Source organism: Anser anser (assembly GCF_964211835.1).
Source record: "Anser anser genome assembly, chromosome: 2".
Lineage (NCBI taxonomy): Eukaryota > Metazoa > Chordata > Aves > Anseriformes > Anatidae > Anser > Anser anser.
In genome coordinates, this window is record NC_139721.1 from 116,741,965 (window position 1) to 116,769,801 (window position 27,837).

At 43.0% G+C, this 27,837-nt stretch overlaps 1 protein-coding gene and 1 long non-coding RNA gene across 10 annotated transcripts in view; one reads left to right on the forward strand and one right to left on the reverse strand.

The window, feature by feature from the left end:
• Positions 1–25,842, forward strand: LOC310894648. Its single transcript, XR_014580055.1, has 2 exons — positions 1–65; positions 291–25,842. It is a non-coding gene; the product is annotated as an uncharacterized lncRNA (long non-coding RNA).
• The window catches only part of TMEM108 (transmembrane protein 108), a 274,766-nt gene that overhangs the window by 30,180 nt on the left and 216,749 nt on the right, over positions 1–27,837 (reverse strand). The gene's annotated exons all lie outside the window — the stretch shown is intronic.

Genomic DNA, 27,837 nt, shown 5'->3' on the forward strand with positions numbered 1-27,837 from the left:
TGAAAAGTACACTGGCCCCTCCGAGGAACTTGCTTGAGAAAATTAGGAGCGCCTGAAAAATTGAGGTAAGCCTGGAAACAGAAATTGAACTGAAGCTGTAATAGTGTTTTGCTTTCACAGGACTAATTAACATTTCCCAATTCTTGGTCATAAATTAGCTTTGTAAGAGCCTACATGTTTCTGAGTGGGCCTGTGGCTTTCCTCTTTCCTAGAAGAGACATTTTTGCTCTTAGCATCAGATAATCATAGGTTATTTGGGGCAATTTTAATCTGTTTCTTATGTCTGGCAGACAGGAACCCTGCCACAGCGACTACTGGGAACGTCTGCAAGACTTCATCCAGATCCTCGCTCTCTGCCAGCTTCGGCAGCCCCATCTTTCAAGCTCAGCCTCGCAGCCAGAACCACACGAGCTGCTAGCAAAAGCCTGTCCAGTACTTTTATCATCACCCAATGTATTTGTGGCTTTCACATCAAGACATATCGATGGGATCAGGGGCCCTCACTGCGTTAGGCATTGCAGGGACATTGCGGTCATGCTGACTTGCTAGTTCATCTGTTCTCCAAAAAACACTCAAGCTCATGCTCATCTTCTGCAGCGTTGGTAAGAGCAAAATAGATTTAATAAAATTTGAACCAGTGGGAACAAAAACCCCAGGTTCACCTGCTCATAATGGAGTACGTTGCTTCAAGCAGGAATTTAAGTTGGTGCCTAAAAAAACAACTTGCTTTCTTGCACAAATGACACACGGACTAGCAAGAAAAGCTGTTTCAGTTCGAGATGTCCCTTTCGGGATAAAAAATATTTGCACTCAAAAACCTTCTGACCAGCCTATTGGCATGCACATCCTTAGCCAAAGACTGATTATGAAACACCACGTACACACCGTTTCACATGTCGCTCCCCAGGACAGGGCATCTCTAGTCCAACTTGTAGCCACCGAAGAGATCACGTGGAGCCACCATGTGAAAACTTATTATTACTCAGTTGTCATGCTGTCAAAAGCTGCAACCACTCACTGCTCTAGTGAGCCATGAATAACTTGCTTTGCTCTTGTTCAAGCGTTGCTGGCAGATTTGGAAATACTGAGACAGAAGTGCCCATATCCAGATCACCCAAAAGAAGGGATGCCAGGGTGCAGAAACATTGATTTTGGGCAACCAAGGGCAAGCACTTGGGCAGAAGATAGCAATTTCTCAAGGACCCAGGCATCTCCTCTGACATTTCTGCTTTATGCTTCTGAATTAAAAGTCCTGCATAGTCCCCCCGTGCTATCAGGAATCCCTGTTAGGTTCATTCTTGCACCGATGCTCTGAAGATGATCAGGACATAACGAGACACGAAGGGAGCGGGCTCTGCCTTTCCATGAGGCACCTGCGTTGCACTGAAGTCGTGCGGGTTACAGAAGCAGAGCCGAGAGCAGATTCTGACCCATTATCTTCTGTCTGGTTTGAGAAATGAACTGTAATAGCAAAGCTGTTCCTGTTTGGAAATGGGTTACAGGGTATGCATATTTACAGGGCTTTGCTCCCCAAGGTGCATGCGTGCAACTCCCATTTAGCGAATGTGTTTAATGTGGGAATGCTGAGAGGTGGAGAGACAAATTAAGAGGAGGCTTACCACTCAGATTTTCAGCAAAAATATAGCATTCTTATTTAAAAATAATAGAATAATGGTATTTGTAAAGCATCTGCAACACAGCATTTAGAAAAACAGGCTAATTTGACTAGAAAAACATTACAAATGCTGAAAATAATGATATGCTGCAATAGTGGTAACAATAAAAAAGTAGATCAAACTTGCCCAGCGGCTTAGAGGACTAGAGAAGGGTATCTTTTATTTTATTTTATTTTATTTTTTAATGAAAAAAAAAAGTTTTTCATGGTGGGAAAAGATCAGATGGATTTTTTGGGAGGTGCTGAGGTGGCGAGCAGTCATCAAGGCTGTGGGATATATCCCAGTAGAGAATACACAGGATTTTGTTGTACTTCATATGAAATGAATAACATTTAGGTCACAGGTGACCTTCTGTTCCCACTGTTTCTCCCTGACTTTCCAATGAGCAGGTGATTTAATATGGGCTCAACTGCCTGGGATTTGCATGTGGAGTAGCTCCATGTCCTGGCTGGGACTCAGCAGCCCCGGAGCCTGCTCTTGCTGTCTGTAATGCAGAACAGGAGTAAAGGAATGATGTCCACTGTGTAGGGAGCACTGATGCATTGCTCAGGGTTAATTTGTTTTATAGATTCACTTCCCAAACATGTAGTTAAGCAGTCCAGAATCTATAAACACCAAACCTCAAGCATGCCCTGTTGTGTCATAAGACAAGTGACTCTGAAGAGCTAGGCTGGGACCTCACGTGAATGCTTCTGTCTTTCTTCACAAGGGACTTCGGCCACAAAGGCTGCATGCAAAGGAACGGGCAGGATTTGACATCAGGTCAAAGGGACTTTAAAATGAAACCTCCCCAAGCCTTGGCATCAACTGTGCTGCCCTGCCTGCCCCTGCCTTCCCAGCAGCCACCGAAGGAGCCTTCTGGTGAAGCTGCACAAGGGCTGTCTGCAGCTCCAGGGACTTCTTACAGGATGCTGCAACCAGTTGGCTTATTAAGGATATAATAAGGAAGTTATCTATCTATCTATCTATCTATCTATCTATCTATCTATCTATCTATCTCTATGCGACATATACTGTTTTATATCTATCTAAACCGTATAATATCCATACCAGTATATTACATTGTCACAATGGTTTAAAACATTTGGTGTGCAATTTCACAGTTGCTTTATATAGCCAGACATCCCCCAGTCCATTCAGCGCATTCTGAGTGAAATACTTGGTGGAGAAGCACGCAGCCAGCATCGCTCTGCAGCTGCCCTCGCACACAGGCACGGCGGCAGCCAAAGACACGAGGGCACAGCAGCATGGCGAAGTGACCTCCCCCAGGTGCCTGTGCTATTTCTGTTCTGCTAAAGGGAAGGAGCCCCAGCTGACTGGCTCGCTGCTGAGCGAGAGCTGGGATGTAAATTAAATAGACAGAACATTCGTCTGCGTGTACACAGGGGGGCAAATAGGAAGGGAGGGGGAAGGAGTTGATACATAGCAGTCACTGTAGAGCAGTAAATATTAACATTAATTTTGCTCATCACCACTGCACATTTGTTACACCTTTCCACATACCAAATCTGTAAGTATGGATGTGCTGAGCCAGTGGCTTGCCATAGCAAGCAGCAAATAGTGAATGATATATCACCTCTCTTATAATGGATTGGTTATTTCAACCATACTTGCCTTGATGTGATGAAATAAATGACAGCAATTTTGCTAATACATGGCTTTTCTGCTCTCCCCCTCCTTTCAAACAGGGCGGCAAGGTGTCCTTTAGCATTTAAAGCCATGCAAGAACACAATATGTATGATGGTAAATGACTATAATGTAGTATGCCATAAACTGTAAGTATCGTCTGGTTTGAAAGGAAGCTGATACGAGGTATAAAGAAGGTATTTTATACATGATAGAGGTAATAAATCTAGGGTTTGCTGCAGGAGGTAGATCCAACTGGAAGTAAACCCATTGCAAATATTTTTGAAGTATCATATAGCTGCACTAAGAAAGGACTCTGCCACTGAGCTGAAAGTGCTTCTGGTTCAGCTGGTAACGTCACAGCTTTGCCAGTCAGACACTGATCTTATCAACCAATTTTCCGCTTCAGCCTGGTGATGGGCAAGTATTGCATAAGCAATGTTATTACATCCTCCGTTAAAATGCAGCCCCTGATTCAATGGCAAAGACTGCCTGCTCCATGACCAGCGACTGCCAGCTCCTGCAGAGCAGTCCCTCGGTGCCAGCAAGAACTGCAGAGGAAAGAGACTTCAGTGGGACCTCCGGAATAAGATTATCTCAGGGAAGGAAACCACCAGGCAGCGGGAAGGCGGAGTCCATCTCAGGGCTGGGACTACTGACAAGTTTGTAGGACGACACACATGACCCAGAGTTCAAATTATTCAGATTTGTTCAAGGCAAACTGCAAAGACTTGGGGCCTGATCCCAAGGCCACTGACATCAGGAGAAGGATCTCCACCAACCTAAAGTGGCTGCAGATAAAACCCTTAGCTTGCCCCTCCTTTTATACAAGCACCTGGGTCTTGCTCTGCTCCTGCAAAACAGCAGTGGCCCCTGACTGCCCTCATCCCTGGCAAGGAGACAAGATCATGCTGGGAAATCGAGTACCCCCCACGGCGTGAGGGCTGCCCTGCCCGGTTCAGCAGGGCTGGATGCTAAGCCAGCTGTTCAGTGCTGCCTGCAGCCATCTGCACTTTTTCCAGCCGCTGTGGCTCTCATCTTCCCTCCGAGAAGAGGCACCAGCTCTTGGTGATATGGCAGCTCCCCCTTCTGTCTTCTGGCTTGGACATGGAAGTTCCAGCCACCCCCAGGCTTCTTGATCCCCTCTGGTTATTCATTTTCCAGCATTCCCACTGCTTACTGGGGTTCTCAGTCTTCAGAGGTATACCACTGACTGGACCCTACAGCGAATGTAACCACTCCTGATGGTTATCATCACCACTATTAGTGTGGTTTTTTTTTTTTTTTTTTCTACAGATATTTTCCCCCGATGAATGCTGACTAGTCTCTTTCCCTTCTGCCACTTTGCTTAAGTCACGTGTGCCCTCAGAGAAAAACGTGGCAGCATCACGAACAGGAATGGAAAGCTCTGTCATACGGAGATGCTGGGATGCAACGTGATTATCATATTAACCAACTCACCGCCCTTTGGATGCTTGGCCCGCATCCAGCAAAGTGACATCAATACGGTGCTCGGGGCATGCGCTGCAAGTCGTCATATTCTCCTGAAATGTCAAGCAGAGCCCTGGATGCTGTTGGGACCTCAGGGGCTGATCAGCAAAGTGCTGCACGTCCCTCTGCTGCTGCAGAAAATACCGAGAGCGCTGAGCAGTGCCCGGGAGGAGCTCTGCACCCAGCTGGATCCGGGCTCCCTCAGCAACACGTGCAGCACGTTGCATGGAGGCAGCTGTGCCGCCTGCCCACCCTCTTGGAAAGCCTCTGAAACCACTGTGTAATCTCTCGGAGGCGAGCAAGCCAAAGAACACCATTAACAATTTTCTACAGCAAACATCAGGTGCAATAAGCCAAAATATTCAATGGACATCTGGCCTTGCCTTGCTAATAGGGAGCCTTTTCTTGCAGGATTTCTTTGAGACCTTCTACTGAAATGCAAGGATTTCAGCAAGCCTTGTGTGCTTTCCCTTGGGTAAGTGAAAGATCAAGTTTGCACCCTGCTGCTGAAGCTGCTGCTGAAGCTGTGGTGTCCGTCTGCAAGTGACCGAGACGTGACCCACCTGGGGTGGGCAAAGGCACAGAGTGAATCCCCTCTTCCAACACCTGGATGTGAGTTATACCTTTTTTTCCAGTGCTGTCACACATGAGTTGGGCCACAGCAGAGCCACGACTTTGCTTTAAATGGCTTCTTCAGGCCTGGTAGCAGTAGAGCCATGACCAAAATCTTGCCCTTTAGCAAATGTAGGTTCATTTCCTACACAGTCTATCTTTTGTCTTCTCCCTAATCCATCAGCAAAGTTACAAAGCCGAATTTCCATGGCAACAGACTGTGAGGTCAGAGAGAAAGTATTATGCAGGATCAAGCATCTGAAGTGGAATTGGGGATGGGAAAGAACAAAATTACTTAAAAAAAATAACAGTCATAGCAAAGGGAATGATGGGGAAAAAAAAAAAAAAAGATAGGTCAGATAATCTGCTCCTGGAATGAAGTCTCATTTTTCGAGAAAGCTGGTGCTGGTACTTGCCCCGCTGGGGCACTGGGGTAGGCAGTGGGAGGTGGGCAAGGTGTGAACGTGGACAGCAGGACTTTAGCAGGAGAGACCTGGGAGAGAAGTGGGAACACACATTTCTCTCGATGACATTCCCATTCCTTCGTTGAAGCCTGGGGTTGGACAAATTGTCGCACGATTTCCTTTTTTTGACAGGAAAGCTGGCAGTTTTCTCATCTTTTAATAGGGTCTCCTGCTGTGCCTGGGACACATTTGCCGAAGCGGCCCCATGCGATGTGGCATCGCTGAGGGGCTGGGGCCCCGCCGCACCTACTGCGTTTCCACGTCTGTTACCACCTTCCCCCTTCTAGGGGATGATCTAGTACCTACGGTTCTCTGGAGACATCTAATTAAGCACGGTGCATGAGCCCCTTGTCAGATGAAAGGCGCCGATTCATTAAGCGGCGAGCTGGCTGCCTGCCCCCCAGGACGCGCGTCTCCCCCGCAGCAGGGCTGCCTTCCCTCCTTCCTGCACGAGCAGCAGACGCTGCACATCAGAGGAGACGGAGGCTCGGGGGGCTCTGCCTGCCCCACAGGGGATCTTTGTCCCCTGCTCAGGAAAATAGGGGAGGCAGGCGGTGTTGGACCCTGAGAACATGCTGGTGGGGTCAGGGGGAAGGCAGGCAGCTACAAGGAGAGACCTCCAGCGCACATCGAAGATTTATAATTGTGACTTAAATTATTGCCTTTTCCGCCGCTTGATCTGAGAGCATATTTGAGTCGATCTGAATATCAAAGCAACTCAGAAAATCAGTGGGGCAAGGACTAGGGCAGGGTCTGGCAGGGAATAAAAAAGCAAGGGAGGAGGCACAGAAGTGGTACTGCACATAGCCCAGAGTAAAGGTGAAGAGAAGAGGTGATGTGCCCGGCCAGCAGGTAAAGCTACTAAACTAAGACATGGCTGTATTTTCCCGCTTTATTTTCTCACATAGACATTTTATGACCTACTCACAGGCTTCATACACTGTTTTTGAAAAAAATGTTTTCTGACGTGGGGTGACAGGAGAGCTATGATACAGCTTTGCACTGAAGTACTGTGAAGTAATCCCTGCCGTAAGACAGTTCCTCCAAACCACATCTGCAGAACAAATCCAGAGCTTGACTTGGCTCCTAGGGATGCACACTGAGTGCACTGGGCCGGAGAAAAGCATAAACAAAACCTATGGGATGAAATGACACTCCGCAACCCTGAAAACTGAAGAGGAACGTATGTGTGCATGGTGGGATGCAGCAGAGCTACTGAAGCGCTCCAGCCTCTTCACAGTGCCTGGCTGTTGGTAGCTCTAGGAGGTGGAACATATTCAGGCCCATAAAACGGAGCCGGAGGAGACAATATGTTTATAGCCCCTCTGTAGAAGAACATACAGAAGATCTAATTGTACCATGTAGCTTGAAAGACCATATTACTGCTTCTTTTATTAGTATTACCCCTTCCCAGCAAAATACTCCTTGTCCTTAATGCCAGGAAAAGACTAGAACGTATTGAGAGAGGGCATGCCAGCTCCACAGCACGTTCCCCATCACTCTGGCTCTACTTAAGTCCTTCAATGGGTCACAAAACAAATTCACAAACATGAATAAAAACCTCAGCCTGTGCTTAGTATCCAGGGATTTACCAGTAATGGGTGTTGTCCCCAATAGGATGGCTGTCTGGGAGCTGTATCACCAATGGCTTAAAGACAGCTGGAGGTGCTTGCAGCTATACAATTGTACGCATATATATTATGCGTGTGTGTATGTGGGTATAAATATCTATGTGCACACAGATACACACACAGATACACAAAACTATAATTAGCATTTTCACACTCACAAGTTCTTAAACTGCCCCTATGATATTATTATCGTTCTTCACCGAGAGGGTGGTCGCACACTGGAACAGGCTCCCCAGTGAAGCAGTCAGTGCACCAAGCCTGTCTGAATTTAAGAAGCGATTGGACTGTGCACTTAGTCGCATGGTCTAAACTTTTGGGCAGACCTGTGCGGTGCCAGGAGTTGGACTTGATGATCCTTATGGGTCCCTTCCAACTCGGGATATTCTGTGATTCTATGATTAGCATTATTATTCTATTAGTTCAATTTTTCTGCTGTATTGAATTTAAAGATAGCACATATGGTGGTTTGTATTACTGAAGTATAAAATAATCAGTCTCTGTTTAATTCTGAGCTAAGAGTCCTCTCACTTTTCCCCATATGTTGTTTTGAGGGTTAGCTTTGCTGTGATCTCCTTCCATCCCTTATTGATATTGAAATATTCTTAATTTTGATTCCTCTTTCCTTGCTCCTATTGGTTTCACACATTTTCTTCACATGGTCACGGGTACTTACTGTTTTTATGATTTGCATATTTCCACCCATCTATAAATTGGCTCTCATACAAGTCAGTCAAAATCACATTTTGATTAAAAAAGACATAACAAAGTCGTTTTTTCCATCAGATTGGTTTTGAAATGAGTTAACGAAATCTTGGCTTGCTTATCTGCAGTTCCTAGGTTGGTTTATAGTTGCATTTTGGTGGTCATTTTCTGCCTCTTTGTTTTGTTTAGGATCTACTCCAAACTTGGCAGTCACTTAAAAGTTGTGTGCTCCTCTCAATACTTGTCATATACCATCTTTATTCAGGCATTGCACTTGGCTACCTTTTGAGACTTAAAATTAACATGTTATTATTGTTTCTGAAGACCCTTCAGACTTTGACTCCTACCTATTGGAGAAATTTTGATTTCTGTTTATGTACTTGCTCATAATTTGGGTTCTGTTTCCAATCTGTCACTTGCTAAACCATCTGTGCCATCTGGAATGTGCCTGGCCCCAGTTTGGTGGGATTCTCTTCCTTATGAAATTCATGAGATTCAGCCTGCAGATGCTTTCACTGCTTCTGTGACAAATTTAGTTAATTTGGCAGCTTTGTGGTTTGCATTTTTCTCAGTTTCTAGGACCGCATCTTGTTCTTGTTATTATGCTATAGGTGCTGGGGGTCTATGGAACATGTATACTTACGAAACACTATAACCCTTCCAGCTTCAACAGCTTTGACGTACAAGTTAACACAAACATTTCAGTAGTCAAGATCCTTATGAGCCATTTTACCTCCTGTATGCCATAAAATCAAGGGGACTTGAGAGGGCAGGTATAACGTACATGAAATTCACAGCTGAGCAGAGGGTCACCATCACGTTTATATTCCGGATTAAGTGGTACTGGGGACACAGCATTGGAAGAACCAGAATCGCCAAGACACTGGCTCAAATATTCCACAGAGGTAAAATCATTACTTAGCCATCGGTAGATAAACCTTTAAAGGTTTTAGTAGATAAAGAGTTGTTAGCTCGGAAGAAACAAAAACATACTGGAGATCTAAGGATCTGACTTTGGTATTTTCCAAACCAACTAGATGGGCCCAGTAGGCCCATGAAGGCTGATGAAACTGGCCAGACTTTTGGTGGATTATCTGAAAGACCCCATCCTAATCCAAATATATGGGACATGGGTAAAATGGGGGTAAACAGAGTCTACGTGCTTCCAAATCTGGCATTATAAAGGTTATTCACTTATCAATGCCCAGACTTAAAGACCATGCAGGATTTTTTTTCCTACTTTTTCTATTTGCTGACTCAACCCTTTTCTGGACCACATTCACCTCTTAGGGACTAATGTTTTGGTGTACAGTGATGGAAGAATTGGTCCAAAGAGCACAGTTCTAATAAGAGACAAGCATCAGTGTATTAGATTTCAATTAAAGAAAAAAGAAATTTTCCATATATTTTTTTCCCCAGCCTTCATAGAGAAATCATCAAATGTGAACATGTAAAGTTAAGTATGTTAACGTGTATTCCAGCACCTTACAAAAGTGAGCCTATTGCCAGGGTGGTAACCCCACACAGCTGAAGTGATTTGGAGAAAATGAGAAAACCCAGGTAATGAAAAACGTCTGAAGCCAGATGGCACATAAGTCCATCCTGCTGTGCTTACCTCTTTTTCTCTGTCACTACCCCATTGCTGCCATGGCTCAGTCTGCTTCATATTATGGCATTAAACAAAGGTTGGCATTTCTGTCAGCTAGGTCATTATCAGGAAAAGTTCAAACTGAGCAGAAGGTCAGGGACAAACCTTACCAAACCAAAAGGGTTGTAGTCTACATGGACAAGGACAGGACATCACTAATACCAACATCCACGCAATCATTTCCTTACTACTGTAGACATTGCCTCTTGCTTTGTGGGGCAATCACGGCTCTTTGGAAAAAAAACAGCAGTAGGACCACAGCAAACAGGGAAGGGGAAAATAAACAGTAAACAGGCTTTGCTGGCTATGTTTTCTTCAGTGCCGGGAGTCATGGAGCTGTCTTTTGTATTATTAACAGCAACCCAATTGCCACAGCTTGAAGCTCCCACTAAGATTGGATGGTGAATTTGATACCAATTTGTGGATGTGCGTTGCATTTCCACGTCCTAACACTGCTGCCCACTTCAGATATAATGTTAGCTGTTCTTGTGATTACAGTTGTCTTTAGTAATACCAAAACACACAAAGAAGCCATATAAGGTTAAAAGGTGCTATCTGAATTTATATTTGTTCATGTCGTTAACGTCAAAGACTCCTTTGGAGGACCCAAAGCACTGTGGCCAAGATTGATGCTAATGGGAAGCTCCCCAGCAGGAAGACTGATGCATGCTTCATCACCATGCTGGAAGGAGTTTGTCTGCTGGCCAAAATCTCTCTCCTACTGTTTATAAAACACTATCTCACTGAACTAGCCCCCTTTTTACAGTTCATTACTGCACAGTCTTTTAAAGGGGTTGGCTGCTATTCAATTTCATGGGTTCAGAGGTGCAGAAAAGCACCTTTCAGGGCATCTAACCTTCCCTCCAACCTCCTGGCTACTCAGAGCGCTAGGTAATATTTCACTAGGTCTCTTGCTTTAAAATGCCTCGTTCTTTGCTCCTTTGATAATCCCAAGTGAAGAGAAAATCCATCGATCTTGTGTACCACAAGTAATTAGAACTGGGGCTGCATATCATTCTGGTAAAGTAGTATGGGTAAGGACTTTAAATATGAAAAGATTTTCAGTAGTTCAGCACTCTGTCTCAGAATAATGCAGCCGATAAATTGAAAATGCCTTTAAAAGATGACTTTTTAGTTCTTCATTGTCTTCAATTAGTGTTGCTATAATTTAAAATCAAAGCTGGTATTTCTCCTGTTTCTCCTTAGGTTTGTGGTGAAAAGTACTGCATTGTACATTTTGTAACTTTTACTTCTAACAATTTTTATGATTCCTTGCAAATTATCTCCCTCGTGTACTCATATTTTCACTTTTGATTGCAGGCATTTAATTTTCATTACCATGAAAAAGCATTCTGAAATCCTTTTATGATGAGTTTGTTTAATTTACCTAGTCTTTGGCCTGTGATGAAAGCGATGCCTCCAACTTCAACTTGCAATATATACAGATCTGCTGCAAGGGTAGGTGTGTATGTATGGGCTTCCAAAAGCTCATGCTGGCCACCAGCACTTTCAGCCACATCTCTGGCACGAAGTAATTCATTTGAATTCACAAGATGGTTTTGAAATAAAAGAAAATGCACATCCTTTTGGGGTACCACTCAGCTGCAGATAAAGAGTATTCTGACCTCTGGGAGAGCTGATTGGAAGCATTCATAATCTGACTGACTTGCCTCAGCATTCAAATGCCTAATAAAATTAGTCCTGTCCTTACAAGATGGAAATGTTGTTTCGGAGCACACATTTCTGTTGGCAATGCATGTAGTTTATGGGGGGACTGCAACCTGGGCTGAGAGGTCTCAGCACTGGGTGAGACTGACAGTGGCTGAACCAAAAATCTTTCCCGGGGCTTGCTAGGACTGCGTGTTGAAAGCTTCTGTGGCCTTGGTAGTTGTTACAATAATGAAATATTTTTGTTTAGTAACTGAACACAAATTTTGGTTAATAGTTTCATGTACTGCAGGAGGAACCCAAAATGAAACTAGCTTTATAACTGTGAGAAACACACTAAAAACCAGGGAAAACAGATTATATTTTCAGAAAATTGGAATATGCTAAGGAGTGAAAAAAAATGCTGATTCCTAAGGAATTTGCCAATTTTCTTTTCAAGCCTCTTTCTAATGCACTTACAAATGCATAAATTGTTCTAATGCTCTTTCGTTCATAAAAAGCGAATCTGTAGGGTAAGAACTGTTTTTCCTTGTCAAGTTGGGCACCCTACCTAGTTACAGAAATGAAGACAGCCTGCTTCCTTCTCCCCATGCCACCATGATCAAAGGAGCAGGATGTGAAAAATTTCCTCACAGGAACATACTGTTATTCAAAGCCCTTTGTAGGCACCTCACAGCAAAACACAAGTGTCTGGTACGAGATAAAAAGAGCGCGCATACATTTCTTTATTCAGGATGGCATTTTGCAGTCCAAAACGGAATGTATGTATGCGTGTATGCATTCATGCCCGTACATGCAGGTCGCTAAGGCGGTGAGCGCTGTCTGTAGGGCTTTTTCCTTCCCCTGGGCAAAACCTCGGTGTTGAAGAGGACTCGCAGCCTGCCGCTGCCTCCTGGCAGGGCCCTGCCATCCCCTCCTCTGTTACCAGGCAACATTATCAGCAATGCTGCACATGTGCGCCGGACATTAATTACCACTTTCTATTTTCATTTATGCATTTTACTTAGGAACCACGAGGTGTTCTCAAGTGAACAAGGGTTTCCTTGAAAAGACGCCAGTACCCACAGCCGGCCCAGTGTTGCGGGGCAAGCCAACGGCCTGCGCGCTCCTGCTCTCCTCCGGCCCCGCTGAACATGGCGGCGTCAGGCCTGGTGTGGCCAGGGAGGTGCTCAGGTCCCCCAGCTCCCACCCTCTACGTCAGCCGCTCACTGCATCGCAGCATTAAACCCTCAGTCCCCCAAACCAGAATCACCATGGGATCGGTGGAAATTTTACCTGAACTGGGGATTTCACCACATGAGCGCATTGCCATCCAGTTAAGTCACGGTGCGACGCTGTCTGGTTTTGATGTAGGAACCAGACACATGAAAAGCCAAGTGGTTGTTGTCAAGTAATTTAGTTCATGTCATAGCAAATGCCTCGTGATCTGTCCCCCAGTGAAGGACAGTGTAGTCCAGTCCTTCGTGGGCAGCCAGCACTCTTAAGCCATACATGTAAGAGATGTGGAAATGTTCTACAAGGCACATGACATGACTCCAGAAAGGCAGAACTATCTATCTGTCATTCCCCTGCCTATGGCTTCACTTTATGGCACAATACTTCCAGTCTTTTACAAGAATCTCCAGGAAAGAATTTAGGGTATATGGCTTTTCTAATCCTCATAAATCTGGAATTACCCCAATTACAGAGAAGAGCCATCATTAAAAAGGAATGACTGTGCAACCACCTTTTCAACGTCACTGTCACTATACTGACAATTTAATTAAAACTGCTGTGGTGCATTTAGTTATAATTAGTTCCTATCAATACAGAAGATAGAGATTTTTTAAAATTCTCATAATGTACTTCAGCACTGCTACGTAGAGATTCCACTGGTTAACAGATTTTATCATTCTTGAAGATACATGAATACCTCAAAATCCTTATCTTCATACAAGATCTTCATGCCAGCATATACATGGAAATGACTAGGAGTAATCACCCTTACCACAAAAACATGACCCTGACTGTATGAGCATCATGTTCATTATATCATACTCTACATTTTTTGCCCAGTACATTGCTGGCTGAAGTAGAAAACAAAATAAAAGAAATGTGAAGGAATTAGAAAGTAAACAAAGAAAAGATTAATTTTAAATTGATTGCAGTATTTTTTTGTCAGCAGAATTCCACTCTGAGTCTGGTCTCACACACTCAGGTGTAAATCTGGAGCAGCTACCTTGGTGCCTGTGGAGCAGGTAGAGCCAAGTGCATGTCCAGTGAAAGCTGACAGTGTTCTCCTTCCGAGATCGAAAAATCTCCTCAGTTTTTCAGTGATTTCTGACATCTCCTGTGGCTTACTTCAAACATGGAAGCAGACCCGCTGAAAAGCTCTGCTTCACTTCTTAATAAAAGTATGTTCCTAACCAATATATGCGTGAGCTTTTAATGCGAAAGGTAACTAAATTAACCCCAAACGCATTTTCTAATCTCATATTATTTAAACCAACCTCGTGAATTCTCAGAGCCTGACTAATGATTTTCAAATACTCAGGACTCTGATGACTCCAGCGGGGATCTGATATCCTCTAACTTTATTTAATAAATTACTTTATAACAACTGCTTTTCTCTTCAGGTGTCCGATTCTTGACATCTGCTTGTATAAAAGCTGAGCCCAAGCCCGTTCCAGCAGGTAGGCTGTGTCACTCACTTTAGGCAGACCCTTACTCAGTGCTTTTTCTGTCTGGATACACATTCACTGAAGAATATTCACCTTCACAAAACAGAGCTAAAGATGACTGTAAGACACACTTGGCCCGGTGATGCAAAAGATGTCGGCATAGCAAAGGAAAGGCCAAAAAGTGACAAGAAAAATCCTCACTGAAGTCAAGGAGGTAGAAGCACACTGAAGGGCACAAAGGTTGCCTTTGACCTTCTGTTCTTTTCTGATGTGCCAGTCTCTCTGGAAAGAGGAAATTCAAATATGACCTCTGCCTGTTTTCCTGCCATGCACCTGATTTGCAGTCCTTAGCAGAATGAGAGAAGCAGCAGAGTAAGGCAGATGGAATAGTTTGCATGCAATTAGTGTAAAGAAACAGGTAGTGCTTTAAGTGTCAGCAGGTTGTATCTGCTGGAGCAAAACCCAGCTCTCGGGAACTACTGTCATGACATCCAGAAAAGCAATCATGCACCTTAAGAGCTGGATGTTGCACAAAAAGCCAGTGCTGGCTGGAAGAGTGGGGGATCTGGGAAAGAAAGCTGACCAGAAGGTTAAGCTGTTATCTGCCAAGATGATTGCATCCAAAAAGCCTCACTGCAGGTTAGACCCATGCCTGTATCTTACCACACACCTTAACTGATGGTGAAGGATGAGAGGTGAAGTTTGCTGAAGAGGAAGCATCAGGGAAGAGGGAAGGTTTGCTGCAAAGATAATCATCTGGGAGATGAGTTCTGCGTTTTGCTTTGTTTACATACGAAATTCCCATCAAAACGTGTGCTTTTCTGCTGCTGCTGCTGTATTTCAAACTTTTCCTCCTTTCTGGGAGCTGTGTGTGTGTCATCTCCCAACTGTGCTGTTTACGTTCTCCTCAGCTTGCGTACCAGCTGCGTGGCAACACGCTGCAGGTTGCCAATAAACACAACTGGAAGCCGATGAGACGAGAGCATCTTTGAAGATTCAGGCAGTGTTCTCCTTGGGGTGACGTGCCACATCTGATTCAAAGCTCTCTGCATATCCAGACACGGACACTTGACACACCACAAATACTAGATTAGTATGGTCACCTCATGATGCAGGAACCTCAAGGTTGCTTAGCTTTTAGAGCCAGATGAACAGCACAGTCATAACCATTTGATTTATACACCCTCTCTAAACATCATTCCTAGGGAGAGCTTCCAAAACCATTCAGATTTTTGATTAAGTGCTGTCTGGTTTGTTCAACTAGATATACCATCTGTAAGGTTACTCATTCATCTCACACATATAACTGAATCTCCACCTCAGACCTTCCCCTCCCCTGTTCCCCCTCTATTCCCCAGGTAACCAAGCGGACTCCCACGAACACTGATGGTGCAATTTAGTTTTGTCTTTTCTGAAGACAAAAGTGCCCCAGGCTTCCCCCTTTTTTCAATAACTGGAACACTTTCAGTGTTTTCAGTTTTATACAAGCTAGTACAAAGTATTACTGACTAAATCAACATTTTCATTGAAAAATGTGTTCAGAACCCCCATTGTTATGAAAAAAAAGTATCTGAAAAATAGACCTTTGCCCCAAAAAGAATGGAATCTGTCTGGACTCTCCACCATCTGATGCTTGTGGAGAACATGAAATACTACTGCAGTTTTTGGGTTAGGTACTGAGATACGACTCAGTGCCACTTAGAGACACTAGCTCTCCAAAAGCATTTACATCAGCATTGGAGCCCCGTGCAGACATATTTTCTCGACTCCCAGAAGAAGGCTTGAGTCATCCTGTTGTTTCTCCTCTATAAGGAGGACCAGGGAACTCAAAACAAGATGGCACAACTGCAGATATTCTGACTAATTTTGTTCCGAGCTTTACCTGGGAGCATAATCACATCTCTGAGCTGAGAAGACTTTTGTTTTGTTTCCTTCAAAAGTCACTAGTGTTTCCCAGCCTTAAGAGGCAAAGTTCTTCCCTCTCTTTCACCCTAAGTAATCCCAAATCATTCACTGGGATAGCATGTGAGATTAAACCATGACACACAGAACCTGGTCACTATCACAACTATAGCCAGTAGTGGCAATGAGCAACAAGTAGGTCACCCTTTAGTATTTTCTCTAGCTCAGTGCAAGCTCCTTAGACACCACCCCTTCTCCCAGAAGAAGTACCCCGCTTACATTTTTGCCCTTTTCCCAGTATCTCCTCACTACAGACCGATGGCTCTGGGGATCACGTAAAGCACGCTTTCATTTCAGCTTAACCAAGAGTCTCTGCAATACAAGTGTTTTCATGTAAAACATCTTTTCTCCTTCCTGTACTAATTCCTCAGGGCTGTTGAGGCGCAGCGCTCAGCGTGCTTGGTTAATTTTTATTAATACGATCTCTCCCTCTCCCTTTATTGGTTACGTGTGGGCGTGAAGTTGATTAGCCAAGGGAAAAGTAAAGTTACACATCATTCATCTTCTCTTACATTTCCATTGATCAATCCATACAAAATTATCCATTTTCCATTAATTTTCTATTTGCAGCATACCTTATTTTTAGAGTCGCAGTTAGCAAATTGATTTGCTGCTCTTAATCAGCAGTTTCCATTTACAACCTGAGAAGTGGGATTAACGCAGCATACTTGCCGCTTTGTCTCTGTCAGTGATACCTCACACTAAATAATTTTTTACGTTCAGCATGTTTTGCTGATTGAGTTTTCCTACTGGAAGAAGAACAAGCTGTATGAATGCACAGCCTACTCACTGGGCTCGGGGCCAAGACTCTAGCGTAGGCACAGATTATAGGGTCTTTCAGCAGCACTGACAGGGTGCATAAAAATCTAAGGAAGCCAAAACATCTCTGTTCAAATTCACAGTGCAGTGGTTAGAGCAACCCTGTCTCCTCCATTCACTGCCTTCATCCCCCACCCCTCTACTGGATTTTAAATGAAACTTGATCAGAGACTCTGGTTATCTGATCTCATCGCTCTGAAAAGGCATCATGAAGGAAGGATGGGATTTTTTTTCAAAGCATCACAGAAGACTGTTTGAATGTATTAGAAGATAATCTGTTAACTCATCAGATTGTTCAGGCATAATGCACACAAATGATAGCCGGAGTAAGAAACATTGCTGGTTTTCTATTAATGGTTTCACATAATGCTGCCTTCCCTCCTGAGAGTTGATTAAAATGTAATTTAAATTGCTCCTGTCTTAGAGCTTCATTGTCTATTATCTTGAATGGAGACAGAGGCTCCCTATCGTGAGGATGTTTAACAGCAGAACATTAAGTGATCTCACTTTTATTTCATTGCAGCCAAATTCTCTATCTTTCTCATCTGATCGTGTTCATTACAGAAAGATGATGAATACAGGTGATAGGATCCAAAAGAGATGAGCCAGTAACTGATCGGCATTTTTTTCTCTTTATTCGGCAAAAAACACCACCAGCTACTATTACCATCTTTTTCAGTGGAACATAAATGCAACACAACAGAATATGATCTATTGCTGCTGTTGCAATTCTTTTGCTAAAATTAAATAAACTTGGTTGATGCATATTAACTTCAGACAGGAACAAGCCTTATTACAATACATCATTGCAAAAAATTGAGTCAGAACTTTCTGGCTCGCTACATACTGTTTAATCAATGGAAACTGTTCCTAAAAATGCACTGCGTTAAAGTAATTGGTTTGGAAGGGAGAAGTATTTGCTATATATTCTGATTTATATTTAAAGACTTCTTTTCTTTCCCTACTGAAATTAAGAATGATTTGGAAACTAAAAACATTCCTCAAGCAGGCTGAGAAGAAACACACTTTCCTGGTTATCTCAGTGCAAACTCCCCATCCAAGAGACAAAAACTACTGCACTGAGCTCTCTTAATATACACTCATAATTTAATATCGAAGTAAAACATGACACCATCGTAGATAAACTGCAGTAAACAAAACTTCATAACAGAAATCAGTGAGGTTTGCTACATGGCTGTTTTCTTTCTCCCTTGAGTCTGGCATAAAGCCAGAAAGTTTTCTCCATTTTTCACCATAGATACTAATACAGTGCATTTCCACAGAAATTTGGCAATGTAATTTAGCTCAAAAAAAGCAATTCCATAACTGTTCTATATCACATCAGCACCAGTGCTGATCTGCGTGTCTAATGTATCTGGCTTTGTTCAGTGTTAGTGCTCCACAGAACAGCCATGCAGAAATCTCATCTCACTTCTATCCCCTCTACTCTGCTACTGCTCTTGCACAACAACTAGGCAGCACGAAAAATTTTCAGTGTTTCTTTTGGAAATGCTGTGAAATCTTACTATCATCTCTGAGAAACTTAAAACTTGCATTGTGAATCTGACATAGAGACTTGTACTTTTTATGTTCCTTGGAAAATGTCACACAGACGTTGAATAAAGCTACGTCTATCCTAGTCAATGAAGCAGTAGTCAGGAAAACCCTGGGCCATGGGTTGCAGCTCTTGTTTTCTACAAGTTGAAGGGTTCCCAGGCTTAGGGCTTATGCTTCTCCACCAGGGCTACCACACCGGGTGCGGTGGGGACCCAGCCCTGCTGCAGCTTGCATGCAGCCCCCTGCCCTGGAGGCTGGGGGAGTTCCTATCCTATAGATGTCAGCAAGCCTCAGGAGCCCACTGCTTCACGCCAGTTGGTGTCAGTACTCAGGATTGTTCTCAGGCACACTTAATTTGCTAGTATAGATACCAGCATAAATAGTTTGAAGTGCTCATGAGAGACGTGGAATAAGATTGAGACCAGATGGACCCACTTCCAGAGGTGCAATGTTAAACACATGCTGACTGGGAACAGGGCTGGGAAAAACAGGACCTGCCTGTACAGTTGATTTCACATGTATTTACACAACTTGAGAACAGGCAAAATAATAATTTTGCCTATTTGTATCACAAAAAAAGTTATCGCAAAATGGACACTTTGTTGTAAGCTACTTAAATATAGTATCAGCAGAAGTATTTTCGGATAGCAGCTTTGCTGTATACCCGATATACATTTCCTGATTAAAAACTGATGCTATATTCCTAACAACGTAATCAAATGCATAATTTTTTTTTTTGAGAAGCCATGACTGAGCTGCAAGCCATTATGTATGAAAGAAAGCTTACAGAGCAAAGATGAGAGAGGTAATCACACAGCCACAAGCACTGAAACAAATCTGTATAAGGGTAGAGTTGTGTTTATGGTTGACAGAGCTAGTAGAAATATGTTAAGTAGATTAAGTAGAAATATGCCATCAGACGAAGATAAATTATCTCTTTTGGCATTGTATTAACTCTGCATTGTGGTTTAAAACACAGAAAGACAAAAACTTTCAGAATCGCTGTAAGGGATGATGAAAGAACTAAGCATTTCACCACAATGAAAGGAAATTTTTTTCCTGCTCCTTCAAGACCCATTATGTAGCATTTCTATTTTAATCCCCCAATTTGAAACCATTTACTTTGAACCTCTGTATTCTAGATTTGAAGTGGAATGTAGTAGGATTTTATTCAATTATTTTAAGCATTTACCAAGTTAGCCTAACTGCTTTTCCTATCACAGGCAGAAAGGGGTTGAAGAACTGTGTCAAGAGGGATTTTGAAAATGTCACGATTTGCTTCTTCTGACCAAGTCTTTTGAAGTAATTACACCTCACAACAGGGGACTTGAAATCTGATAGTGCATGAAAACTGAGAAATAAGCAAATTAAGACAAACTTGACTTTAACTTGAGTTAAATGGATATGTTTTTCTCACTTGCTGGTAATTATGATCTTAACATGGGCAGGATGACTTTTGAACTACGTATTCAGTAAGAGCTGTACATTCATTCATTAAGTCACTTGCCCACCCAACTCCCAAGGAAAAGTTCTGATGTTCGTTTTGCCTTGTGGAAATCTGTAGTAATTCCTACAGTAGCAGTGGTTTCGCTTTGGAATTATAATGGGCTTAGGGTGGCTGTGAGGCTGAGCCTGTGGACTCTTTGGAGTCACCTGTCTCACCCAGAGATGCTGAAGAAGGGTGGAGAACCCTATCTGTGCACAACCCAACCTGACTCAGAGCACTAGGGGACTCAAAGCAAGCACCAACTTGCCTATATTGGCAAATACTGTGGTGCAATAGGTGGGGACCAGTAGAGTGGAGCAGCAGGTGCTGAGGTCCCAACGTCTACATAAGCATCTTCCTAATCTGAACAAAAATGCTGACCTGGCCTAGACTGCTTGGTCTACATGAGAAACCATCACTGAAATCCAGAGTGCTCTTGGGAAGAATACCAGGACATTGAATAAAGTACTCTGAAGCCATGTTAAGGGCAGCCCCTTATGCTTCAGGCATTCAAGAAATCAAGAAACTGATGACGCTACCTGTTTACAGTTAGGAGACTTTAAAGATAAGTTAAATAGACAGAAGAAAAGACAGTGAGTCAAACACGAAATTTCCACAGAAGCTGTTAGCTTTGTGCTCTGTTTGGAAAGGTTCCAGCAGTAAAACACTGTAATTTCTGACATCTTCCCATCTAAACATCGCAGCAGAATTGGTGCCTCTTCATGTACTAGATGTCGGATGAAAACCAACCTGAAAGCAGACAGCTTTCATACTTAGTGTTTATGCATTGCTTTATGTACAAACTTCAAACTGCTTTGCGTAGTTTTAGGCATGCAGCTCTCACTGAGTTCAAATGAGTTTCACATGACTGAACCACGATGAGCTGCTTAAAAAATAACCCCCCTGGGTCTTAAGCAAAAACTTATTGTTTAAGTGTTGATTATTATTTTTTCTCCACTGAGACTAATTAAGGTCTTCAAGGAGCACAAGGGAGAAGAAGAAAGAGGACTTGCTCATCCCATGAATTCTTCCGTGTGCGTGTGGCTAATTTTCAGTTGTGGCTGAGATGCAATGAAAAGGAATCAGCATGCACATGTGCAGACACAGATCTGGTCACGGACCTCAAGGTAATCAGTCTGGGTAACAATGCCAGTTCGCTGACAGAGAAATCAGAGTTGAGAAACCATGCAGACATTCATAATGAGGGACAGATCCGCCCGCGCGAATACCGCTAGAAACCAATTTTAGGCAGCCAGATGCTAGCAGACTCTTTGAAAGTACGAACATGCTTCTGCTTTAACAGAAATACACTGTGGGAGCTCCAAACTACCTCTTGTTACTTCCTCTGCAGGATGAAGCCCACTGAAAAATAAAATAAAATAAAAGAGCAAAGGTAGTTCTTCCTTTGGTGCAGTATAAATGGAGACAGATCTGCATTTCTGTACTCCACCAGCCGTAATGATCATGCTGGCTTAGTCCAGCTGAGGTTCTGCTTATAGAATTGTGCTCCAGGACGGTAAATCAGTCCTGGAAAAACACAATTTAAGCAAATCTGTAGGTTAGAAATCAGGATCCAACCAACCTTTTTTCCTCCCGTGGGGCTGATTTGCATGAGACTGATTTAAAATGCAGGATAATACATGAAGTGCATGAGCAGTTTAAAGGTTTATAAAATATCCTAATGCTCTCAGAACCTAGACAGCTAATTTAGATTTTTGCTGTGGATTAACTCACAAGCAGTCCAAACTCATCTTTCCACTAACCCATCTTGATTAGCAAGATCCCAGCTGCCATATGAGGAGGGAGCTCCATCTCAGATGTACTCATTTGGATTTTGAGGCTAAAGTGCCCTGATTACTGTTCTCCTTTGTGACAGCGGGTCGTTTTAAATGGCTTCACTAATCTGACGTATGGGTTAGATGGGGAGGAAAATCTTCAGTCACATCGGCTTAAGAGCCAGCCACCACAGTACACATTAATTGAGGCGGTGCACACTCCCACTGAAGCCAAGGCACCGTCTCAGACAGACTTTGAAGGGCTCGATCTCCTCCCTCTGCCTTAGACACAAATGATCATGACACAGGATAGTTGAACAAGAAAGCCCCCCAAGTACCCAACAGAGGTGAGACGACAATAAACGTAGTGCCTGCTTACAGAGTTAATCAGTTCCTGCGCACCTGAGGTAACACTAAATACCATCCCAGCAGGGTATGCAGTAATTTGTTGAGTAATAATTACAGTTCCCAAACAGGACACAGTGGGAATACTGTTTATCCATCAGCATGCTACTTGTTTGTACATGTTCATAGGAAAAAGTTTCTTGGTCAGAGGAGAAAATACTCAAGGACAAAAGCTTCAAAGCTTGCTCTGATGCTCTGAGACTAATCCTGAGCTCTACGGATCTGCCTTCAACCATTTCAAAAGACTATGATGCATCAATATACCTCAGAATATTTTGATGTGGGCCTGGCCAGGATACGGTCAATGTGTAGCAGCTGTTAACAATTGGTGAAGCAAGGCCGATGTTCAGAAGAGACGACAGTCTCCACAAGTAACACAGATTTCTTGTTCTGTTTTAATACTATGAACTGTCCTGTGCAAGAGTTTTGTTTGTTTGGTTGGTTGGTTTGGTTTGAAAAGAAGCTGAAAGACTGAGTGATGAATGGTCTGTCTGGAAGAATACCTTCTAGCTCACTGCTGGGAGCTGCAGAGAGCAGGGAACTGTGCGTTACTGCTGCCTGCGAGCTCTCCAACCTGAAAGTGAGGAGAGGACCTTCTCCAGAGGTGACAAACAGGTGCCCTTCACAAACACTGGCATGTAAGAGAGGTCTTGAAGCATCAGGCAGAAGCTGGGATCTGACATCATGGGTCTGTGTGCGTGTTGGATTTGGCTCCCCTGAGGTAGTTATCATCTTGTAAGTGGAAGTCTGATTTTCAAATACTTACCCTTGGAAAAACACAGACATACACCATAGCCATATGAATCACAAAGTACTTAAATACTACAACAACCATGTGAAAGCTGCAGATTATTTTAAAATATATGGCTTTTGGACTAAGTAAGAAAATGAATCATACAGTTTGGGCACTGTTGTTGACGTTACTTTGAGAGAGAGTTTTCTTTTATTTACATCATACTCCATTTTTTTCAGTGTTTCATTTCATGCCTTTTGTTACTAAAAATCCCAGTAAGATGAATGGGCTAGTTCATATTTGCTCAAAGCCAGTATTTCAGTCTATGTGCAAATTTAGGCAGACAGAAAGCCTGTTATACAGACAGTGTAGTAGGCACTAAAGGTCATACCTTCCCTCCCTTCCTCAGTGAATGACTCTCTAGCATGTAAAAAGGAGCTGTGGAGCAGTACAATGGGGGCTGGATTTGTGCTCCAGACCTGGGTGCATGCACTCATCACCTTGTGCATGTAAGAACAACTTTTCTCACTGGCTTCCTGAAGGTACTATGGAGCAGACTGGCTCAGGAGCCCCACAGAAATAGGAACTGGGTCTTAACGTGTGTTAAGTAGCAGATCCCAGCTCAGGTGTCCCACCAAGTTCAGCGCTTGGGCTCCCAGCAGGAGCTGGGTACCATGGTGGCTGTTGGAGGCATCCGGCTCCAAATCAGCATAAGCGAAGAGCACCGAGCCACGGTCGGCCCCTGGTGCAAGCCAGTGCTCTCGAGCTGAACTTGCTTTTGTGAAATGAGCTATCTCACTGCCTCTGTTGACTTGGGAATTCAAAGAGTGATGGAAGCTGGAAATAGCTGCACCTCCCAGAGGCGAGATCTTGTTAAGATGAGAGGGCCTGTTTGGTGAGAACTGCGCACCAGGAAACCTTTCTGTAAAATCCAACTAGCAAAATTCACACATGTATGCATCTGTGTTGGAAATCATCTGCCATCTGCATGGGCTGACAATGACATTACAAGTAGGGTCAGCATGCAGATCAGGGGTGCTTCAAGCCATCCCAAACCACAGCAGGAGACCAAGCACCTAAAAGGCTCATCCACCCCACCAGTGGGGTGTCCTGTTACACTCAGGTCACATTCTTGAGCTTTTCCCACAATTTTTAAGGCTAGAAAGTGTTTTGGAAACTTAACCTGAGCCCCTGAAGGACAATTTTTGTAGCTAAGCACAAATGCAGCAGGTGTTGAATTTGCTCACTAAAATGCATGATAAAGTCATATACAAGAAATTGCCTGCTCAGACATGTATGTTCCGGGATATTAGTTGGACAAAAACTCACAATCCTGTCCTTTGTCAGGCACCACCTGGTCCTTTCACGCTTCCCACTAAAAATAAAATAAGAAAAAAATGACCTGACAGTGGAGAGAGCAAAATGCTATTAGTTTGCAGCTGACTTAGAGAGGCCGATCATTCCACAAGGTGCATCTACTTAACGTATCAGGAATGAAGAGCTGGCACGGCATGGGATGGAGGCATCTACCCACACCAGGCAGTGGTTTCATACGAATTCTTGCTTTAGTACCACTTGTGCCAAGGAAGTGGAATTCTATATTTAAAATTTATTGCTGTAGAATAGACATATTGCTGAGGACCAAACTTATATAAATATATATGTATGTATCCCAAAATGCATACTGAACAACCCCCAAATAGCCCAATTTTCAATTCAAGCAGTAGCTAGCACCGCCTTCTCTTTCCAGGGCTCTAAAGGATTATGGCATATCATATGACAACAATAGCAGAACTTTTGCAGCTGATATAGATGACTTTGCAGCAGGCATCAGCAGTAGCATTTACTTTCACCAGAGATGAAAGTGGCTTAATAAACTGTGTCTGTGTCAGTGCAGCATGATACATGTGTACAGCATTAGAGAACAACAGACAGCACGGGAATTGATTACTCAGGCAGCAGAATTATGGTTATGCTGAAAGAGCAGGACTACATTCCTCAAGCAGAGGTCATATCTCCCCAATTATTTATAAGTTTCCGTTCAATCACCTGATTGTTAAAATGTCATTTCTTACGATCCGTTTATACAATTATCAAGCCTGTCCTGTTCTCCTTTCTAATTATGCAGCCAATATTCTGCTAGATATGCTGAAGCTGAAGTATAGACATATGAATAAGGAATAGACACGATCAGATAAAGAGTATTGTGTTGAACCCCCAAATTTTCAATACTTTGTGTTTTCAGGCAGGAGGAAATATGTGAATGATGTCAAAAATAATTAAAGCTGTTCAGGTTTTTCCAAGGATAAATTGAAGAGATGGAGACTTTTTGTTTAGAGAAGATATGCACAGAATGGATTGTGAAAGAGATCTGCACACCAGAAAAGGTAAAACTGACATTCCTATTTATTGACTGGGAATTCAAGAACACCTAGACCTCTAGAACAGCAAGGTATGTGAAAACTGAGAGGCTGTAGAAATAAAACTAAGTTGGCATAAGGTCCAGAACAGAATAGGAGAGGGACAGGGTGGTGATGACAATTAGCCTGTGCTATTCTTGTAGAAGAGGAATTTAATAAGGCTCAAGCAAGACCTAAACGTCTCAGCAGGAAAAGAAAAAAAAAAAAAAAGAACACACACTGCTAATCTAAATAGAGTTAAATTGAACAATAAACTCTTTTATTTCAGGACAAAAGTCAGTCATTAAGTGAAGTTAACCTAACAGTTGTTCCCTAGGGAATTTCCTACATTGTCTTCTGCATTGTCTGGTATGTTGGGCGTTCTCAGGAAGATAGTATCCGATTAGATTTACACAGCTTTAGATGTTAGATGTCCCAAATTGGACGAGCTAGTATGTTCCTACAGTATAAGAGTACTTCCCTCATTAAAAAAAAAAAAACAAAAAAAAAACAAACAACAACAAAAACTAGGAACAATCACCTTCTAATCACACAGTTTTCAAAGTGTCATTAAAATTAATGAATAGGAGCAATGGGAAAAAAAATGCCACCAGGGTGGGTGCACTAAGCTTAAGGGTTTGAGGGCAGTATATCAAAGATGGCTTGACTCATTTCATCCAGTTGTTAACGAGGGACAATCAATAAATGTTCTTCAAATAAAACACCAGAGAGACACACACGAGACAAACAAACAACAGGAATTTGCCAAGAGGGGATGCACCTTTCTTTGTCATTACGGCACTTGCTAATGTCTTGACTTGGACTCAAGGGACTAGTGTAAACACTGTTTCCTTACTGTGTTGTATATACCTCGTTGAAAATCCAGTCCTAGGCATTCCCAGCTAAAGGGGATCCAAAACAATTCCAACACTAGATGCTTTGGTGAAAACAAGGATCAGGGTGGATTTTCTGTTTAAGTAAATATTCAGAATTCACATCAATTAGTTGTCTATCACCTAATTATAGACAGCTACAGAAATTTCAAACCTTTTCCAGAAATACTTTTCCTGAAAGATTCATCCATTTTTTTAACAGCTCCTTTCCTAATCTGCATGGAAGTTCTGAGGCTACGTGCCCCACTGTCCCTCATTTCTTTTACAAACTTGATATATTGAGCAATTTATATTTTATGGGAACAATGCAAGCTTGAAAATTCCCTGACTCAGAAGTAGGTTCTCGTTCTTTAAAATATGTAAGAATTAGATATAGGTTTTTAGCTAGATATAATCCTTTTCTCTGCTTCTGGATTCAGGAACATTTAGGTGAAAGTCTACAGATTAATCTCCAGCTAAAAATTAAATGACTTTACCAGGTGTCCACAGCAGGGACAGTTCATAGCTTGTCTGTTATCTCATCTGCTCTCCCCAGCTAAGTATGGTTTGCAGTAGTGAATTCTAAGATGACAGACCTCTTAAAAATTGTAGGTTTCGGGTACTGCTGACAGTGGTATTTGTTATTTGTTGGGTGGCACACCTCCGCCTCTGTCGATGGTTTTAGATGCTGCTAGCGATGCTGTTTTTTCATATGAAATAGAAGACAGGAGTGTAAGTATTATTTGCAAGGGTGAGACAGGGATTTTCATTGGATTTCCATCACTGGTAATAATTAACAATTTATCTTTTTCTTTCCATATTTACTATTCCCTCCAGATGAACGTACTGGCATGACAGGTAACTAAGTATTTGGAGCCACTGCATTGTTCCAAGATAGGGAAAACCCTTGTTGGAAGTGTGCACTAAATATGAGGCAGGTATCAGGATTTTGTGAGGTTCTAGGTAGTCTAACATGCTCCCAGAAAGTGGGCTGAGAAGATCAGTCTACGGATACTGCAGCCTGGCAGGAGCATTCGGTAGGTATGTATGGCTGCACATGCATAGGTGCAGAAGGAGCCTTACGGTTTGTCCTGTTGTATGGCCAGGCTACAATTTAATCCAGAGTGACAGCTGGTGAAGGTCAGAATTTCAAGTTAGCACTTCAAGCCAATGAGCAGTGGCAGTCCATCAGAAAGCTCTCCAGTGCATCTGCTGGGACTCTGCTGTTTTAATCTAGATTTGCAAGCCCCCCACCAGCACACGCTGCGGCTTTGAAAACCTCAGCCTGAACCTTCTTGTGAAGGGGAACTCAGTCCCTGCCGCTGGGAAGGCCTTTCCCCATTCCTGCCATGATCCACACGTTCTGTTTCTCTTAACATTGCAAAATAGGAGTAATCACGGGGAAGTTGAGAAGCAAAGAAATGTAATTCTTTGGTAGAAATGGTGCCAAGAGTAACCCCCCCCGCCACACCCTGGGCAGACCCCCAGTATGCAGAGCATACAATTTAAAAATGTCAGGAATCAAAGATCCCTTCTTGTTAGAAAAGAAGTAAAAACCTTGCATTTGGGGGCTTTCAGAAAAAAGAAACCTACTAACTCGGCACTGACTGTCATTTAACCTGCAGGCAAAAGTGCCAGGACCTTGTAATT